The sequence below is a fragment of the Prunus mume genome, linkage group LG8, assembly GCF_029339155.1.
Source record: "Prunus mume cultivar Tortuosa linkage group LG8, ASM2933915v1, whole genome shotgun sequence".
Classification (NCBI taxonomy): Eukaryota; Viridiplantae; Streptophyta; class Magnoliopsida; order Rosales; family Rosaceae; genus Prunus; species Prunus mume.
The window spans coordinates 12,501-17,500 of record NC_142705.1 but is presented as its reverse complement, the minus strand read 5'-3'; the positions used below and the strand labels follow the sequence as shown (position 1 = coordinate 17,500).

The 5,000-nt window shown below is 31.6% G+C and overlaps 3 non-coding genes across 3 annotated transcripts; 2 read left to right on the top strand and 1 right to left on the bottom strand.

Moving 5' to 3' along the window:
• The first annotated feature begins 559 nt into the window (after positions 1-559).
• On the top strand, positions 560-643 carry TRNAY-GUA (transfer RNA tyrosine (anticodon GUA)). The gene has a single exon. It is a non-coding gene; the product is annotated as a tRNA-Tyr (tRNA).
• Positions 644-1,079: 436 nt separating this feature from the next.
• Positions 1,080-1,153, top strand: TRNAD-GUC (transfer RNA aspartic acid (anticodon GUC)). Its single transcript has one exon. It is a non-coding gene; the product is annotated as a tRNA-Asp (tRNA).
• A 3,520-nt stretch (positions 1,154-4,673) lies between these two features.
• TRNAC-GCA (transfer RNA cysteine (anticodon GCA)) lies at positions 4,674-4,744 on the bottom strand. Its single transcript has one exon. It is a non-coding gene; the product is annotated as a tRNA-Cys (tRNA).
• Between the last annotated feature and the right edge of the window lie 256 nt (positions 4,745-5,000).

Here is a 5,000-nt window from a genome sequence, read left to right as displayed (position 1 = left end):
AATAAAGCCACTATGAGTTTAGTATATATACTTATTATAATGGATGTACATATATATCTTATAATAAGTATAGGGGTTCATTCAGGAATGATAAATTTTATTTAGCCAGTAAATTAAATTTAAATATAGGGTTGGGGTATACTAGTGAATATAAACGGTTTATTGGATTTGATAAATACAATGAATTGTTTCAAGACCTATGAGTAATACATGTACCCACTAATTTAACATAAATCCAAAATATTTCATTGAATCATTGATAAAGAGATTCGGCGTGGCCTTTGAACCAAATTTTTAGCGAAAAAAATTCTATAGAATCGTGAAAGACGGAAAGGTCCTTCGTATCGAGTCATACCATTCCATTATATTGACAATTTTTAAAAACTATTCATACTATGAGCATAGTATGATGGCGGTCGTGCAAGTATGCCCCCATCGTCTAGCGGTTCAGGACATCTCTCTTTCAAGGAGGCAGCGGGGATTCGACTTCCCCTGGGGTAGGGTACTACGAAAGGAAGTTGATCATGGATTATCAATAAGCCTGTAATTGATTCTTCCTGGGTCGATGCCCGAGCGGTTAATGGGGACGGACTGTAAATTCGTTGGCAATATGTCTACGCTGGTTCAAATCCAGCTCGGCCCAATAATTCGCCGATCCACCATGAAATAATATAACCCATTTGTTGCTCTCCAGAAATGCCCGATCCCCCAATACGTAAGAGAAAGGTTTTCTGATATATCTATACCACTATTTATTTACTCTATTTTTACAACAAATTCTGATCTTGCTAATGATCTAGATTCATATCAGGATCTGTAAGTATAAAGTAAAGAGTAAATAAAAAAAACTTTTTTTCATTGAAAGAGTGATTATCCAATTGATTTGGAAATAACGAAACGATTACTAGTAATCCAGGCTGCCCTCACTAAAGTGCATATCCATATGGGTATCAATATATCACACTCGCGGCTCTGTTACAACACGACAATTCTAATCTAAATTTAATCTAAATAAATTGAAAGGGTTAGAATGAAATCATAAAAATATATATACTTTATTATGATTATGGTATTTACTTGGGATTGTAGTTCAATTGGTCAGAGCACCGCCCTGTCAAGGCGGAAGCTGCGGGTTCGAGCCCCGTCAGTCCCGACGAATACAAATCCAATAAAAAAATATATCAATTCATCTCTCTATTTTTTGTGAAAAGAAGTACAAACAGCAGAATTTAATTCCCAACGGCGATCCCTCTTCTTTTCTTTTTCGTTTAACATTTATCATCAAACAAATGGGGTAATTTCCATTTCTTAGACTAGTACCGATTCGATTGATGGGAGAGAGACATATGTGGATTAGTACAATTATTGTTAGCATCAGATTCAGGATTCCACGGGATACCGTACTGGGCCTGGCTTTTTCGATTACTCCCGATCTGTGGAATGTGGAATAGAGTACTGTATGTTTCCCGGGAGTACATACATAAATGGAATTTGTACGATATAAAATTAATTTAACATAGTTACTGTGATAGATTTAATCTTTAAAAGAAAAGCGTATCCTTTTCTGGCCCGATTTTGTGTAACCTCAATTTATAATTTCACTAATTTGAAATAATCTATCTCATTCAAATTTCACATTGAGCTTTTGGTATATGTGTCCCGTTACTAATCCAAGGAAAGAGGATATTAAAAAAATAAAGATCAAACAGGGATCGCTTTTTTATTAGCGAGGGAATGCAAATTTATTTTTTTAAGGTTTTTTTCCTTGAAAGAACAAACTTTTTAAATTTATATATAAATATATATAAATAGTGAATTTGATGGAATATTATATTTTTTTATACCGGAACTTGTACTCATCTTTATCATACTTCTTTTGTTTTCCAAGAAGATTAGATCATTAAAAAAATGAGTTTAGAACTTAACTCCTTCCCTTTTTTAAAATTTAGCTTCTATTGTTTGGTGGGGTTTGTTTAGAACCAATGGTAAGTGGAAAGGCGGTTAGATGATACTTCATCAGATGATTGTACAAAGAGGGCAGTAGGTTATAGAAAAGAAAGAATGGAAAAGAATGATAAATAAATAAAGGAATTTTTGATTGGATTAGGAATCAAATTTTGAGTTCGGTATGGATAAAAGATCTTCCTATGTTATACTATTAAATTCTTGACGATGAGTCAATTTGATAGCTCAGATATTGTTATTCATGATATTGATCCGATTCGATATCATCGAGATGTAATTCATCCCATTGAATTTACAGGCGAAAGATTTATTATCTCTATGGGATTAACTCCCGAGTTATTTCGAATTAAAGAAAAATTAAACAAATGAGATTATGGAAGTAAATATTCTCGCATTTATTGCTACTGCACTGTTTATTCTAGTTCCTACCGCTTTTTTACTTATAATATACGTAAAAACAGTCAGCCAAGGTGATTAGTTTGAATTAAACTTGACTCTTTAGTTCTTATCAATAATTGAAAGAAAAGGATTAAAATTTCGCGTCTTAAATGAAATGGGCAGACTAGAATCATCCGTATTCTATAAGATACGATAGTATGGTAGAAAGAAATATCTGAATCTTTCTACCATACTATCTAGTATTGTGTATAAAGTTGTATTGTAATACAGGTTAATTTAATATAGATCAATCTACGATAGTATCGTCATATTCCTTTCCTATATATAGGGAAATCAATTACATATATATATAGAATATACATAGTGATAATGTATATAATGTCCCAATTCTATTTCTTTGCTTTATCTATTTGTGTTGATTTCAATTAATTTTAAATAATCGAAAGCGATTAAAAGCGATTATAATTCCTAGATTTCTGATTATTTTCAATATGAATCCCGATCAAAAGAATCAATGACTTCTATAATGGGTATAATAAAATAATCTTTTTGTTAGCATTCCGACGAAGAAGTCATTGATTGAGCAGTTGACAAATGATCCACGGGAACTTCTTCGGAGTCGATTTTTAACGTTTGAACCATGATATGAAATGGGTTCAATAAAACAAGCAGAACATAAATAAAATTTCTAAAATAATAAAACAAACGGTAAGTGCGCATGACTCGCCCAAGACAATATTTTAGTATGTGCAGTATCTCGTTGGACAACTACAATGTCTATGTTGTTTCCCATAGAAAATGTGTATCCACGTAATGTAATAACAGAATAACAGAATGGTTTTCTCTTTGATCTTTGAACAGTAAAGAGGTAAACAAAATAAAAAGTAAAATAAAAAGGGTTCCGTTCTTCCTCATGGTCCATATACAATACGACTTTGGTAAGAGTCAGTTCATCGAAATAGAAAATTTATGAAGAATTCAGCTGTAATAAATTTCCTACCTTTTGTATTCCTTTTACGTTTTTTTACTTTCGAAATACGAACACGGAAATAATTGAAATATTTCTTTGTAATTGAAATATTTCTTTGATTGAAAGAGTATTCTTCATATTTATTTATTATTCATAGAATACATTACTCCACTAAAATCCAAGATAATTTCTAAATGAATATATTTTCTATTTCAATTTAAAAATTAAATTTTAAATTGAAATAGTGAAATTTAAAATAAAAAAGCTTTGACGAACGATCTATAAAAAAAAATTGATACAGTTTAGTTCCTAAACTCAATTAGTAGTACTTCTAGAGTCCACTTCTTCCCCATACTACTAGTGAAAGGGAAAACGTAAAGACTACCATTAAAGCAGCCCAAGCGAGATTTACTATATCCATGTGAATTATGTCCTCTATCTCTATGAAGGAATTATTCAATTATTGTTCACTAATAAATAATAGTGGAATCACTGGCGCAGAGTCAAAAAGCGATTCTGACCCAACATCGTTGATGAAATAATACAATAAATCCAATTATAACGAGTTCTTATACGATTTCTAGTATAATCAGAAAAGATTAAGCACAAGCAAAATATGTAGAGACCCCCTTGGAGGTATCAAAGAAATGCTACTAACATGTAGAAAAAATAAAAAACCTATTCTTTCTTTTGTTGCTCTTCATTAAGTTAAGTAAAAAGTATAAAAATATAGAAGAAAGCTAGATCACTATCTATCACATAACCTATTTCTTTCCCGTTTTTACCATTTTATTTTGATCTAACCCCTATCGTCTCCCTATTGTCTCTATGAAACAATGGGAAGACGTCCTATTATGTTCTTGACTAGGGGTTAAGAAAAAAAAATAAAACATATTAAGTAATAAAATATATATTAAGTAATAAAATATATTAAGTAAAAAGAAGACAATTAGACATTCAATCAATATTAATTAGATTGAATGCCGGAGCACTCAAAGACTTCCATGAATATGTATACAAAGTATCTTTCGGCCTTTCTGAAACTAAAAATTTAATTGGATTTCCGTCCTGCTATCCAATCTAATTCAAGACCCAATCAGTAGACACTACATTAGGTAATGGAAGGACTATCACGATTTACCTGTTCCTTTTCACTACTATAATCTTTCCTTAAATCCTAGACGCAAGGGGATTTACAGCATTTTATAGAACAGAACCCCCAGATATTTAGAATCAAGCAAGTATCAAAAAAACTTTTCCTCCGCTTGCTTCCGCTGGAAAAAATTTGGCAAATTATATCATCAAAACAGAAGAAGGTATTTCTATTCTTTTGGTGATCAGGCGACACCCGGATTTGAACTGGGGAAAAAGGATTTGCAGTCCCCCGCCTTACCGCTCGGCCATGCCGCCAAAACGATGCAAAATATATGAAAAAATTTTCCTTTTGCCTTCTTTTTTATTGTACGTGTATTTTGAATCCGAATCCCGTTTTACTTAATTCCTTTTCTAAAAGAAATCTTTCTTTTTTGTTTGGGTTGGATCCATCCCTTCGATTAATTGTATAGTATCTTAAAACACAAAATATCTAAAAATTTCCCTTACCCTGTTTTTATATTGAAAAACAAAAATTGGATTTTTCATTCACAAAAGCAAAAATTCAGAACAA